Source organism: Elephantulus edwardii, unplaced genomic scaffold (assembly GCF_000299155.1).
Source record: "Elephantulus edwardii isolate Elephantulus edwardi_28Jun2011 unplaced genomic scaffold, EleEdw1.0 scaffold00039, whole genome shotgun sequence".
Lineage (NCBI taxonomy): Eukaryota > Metazoa > Chordata > Mammalia > Macroscelidea > Macroscelididae > Elephantulus > Elephantulus edwardii.
The window spans coordinates 445978-446734 of NW_006399789.1; positions in this window are offsets into that span (position 1 = coordinate 445978).

Sequence of the window (757 nt, forward strand, 5' to 3'; positions counted from 1 at the left end):
GATGGGTGTAATGGAGACAGTGCGATTGGCACAGGACAGAGCAGAGTTTAGGGCTGTTGTACATAGGGTCACTATGAGTTGCAAGCGACTCGACGGCACATAACAACAACAACAATTGTTTATACCAAATTGATTGTTGTGCTCTCTCTCACCTGCTGGGTCATTTTTATGACTGAATACACTTCATCACCTCATTGTTGGTGAACACAATTTCTTTTCCTACAGATTCAATATTCAAAAACTTATTAAAGCTCAGTCTTATTGGTCTTAATTAGAATCAGATCATTTGTTTAAGATCTCTATATATTCATTGTTATTCCCTGTGAGTATTCCTAAGTCTTTCAAACCTTTATAGAAATGTCTTTTAAGTTCTTTTTCATACTAAGTCTCATCATTTCATTTTAATTTCAGGGTATAGAGTTTGGACTGACTGATAGATGGCCCTGCAATAGCTTTTCAGAAGCTGTAAATCACATCAGGATAGTTGTGCATCATTTTTTTTTCCACAGAGGTATTGGTGCATTCGAACTGCCAGAGAGGTACGACGTTAGCAGCCCACCTCACTATGGACTATGCCCCAAGAACTCCCTCATCAGCTATTAAAATTATTTGTTAGCTTATTCCTCAGAAGGATGTAAGACATTTTTAAAGCACTTTAATTTTTTGAATGTTGAATCCTAACCTACATAAAATACCTGATATTTTGTCTTGGTTTTTTATTGTGTTTCGTTCATGTTCATTGTTTTAGTTGTACATG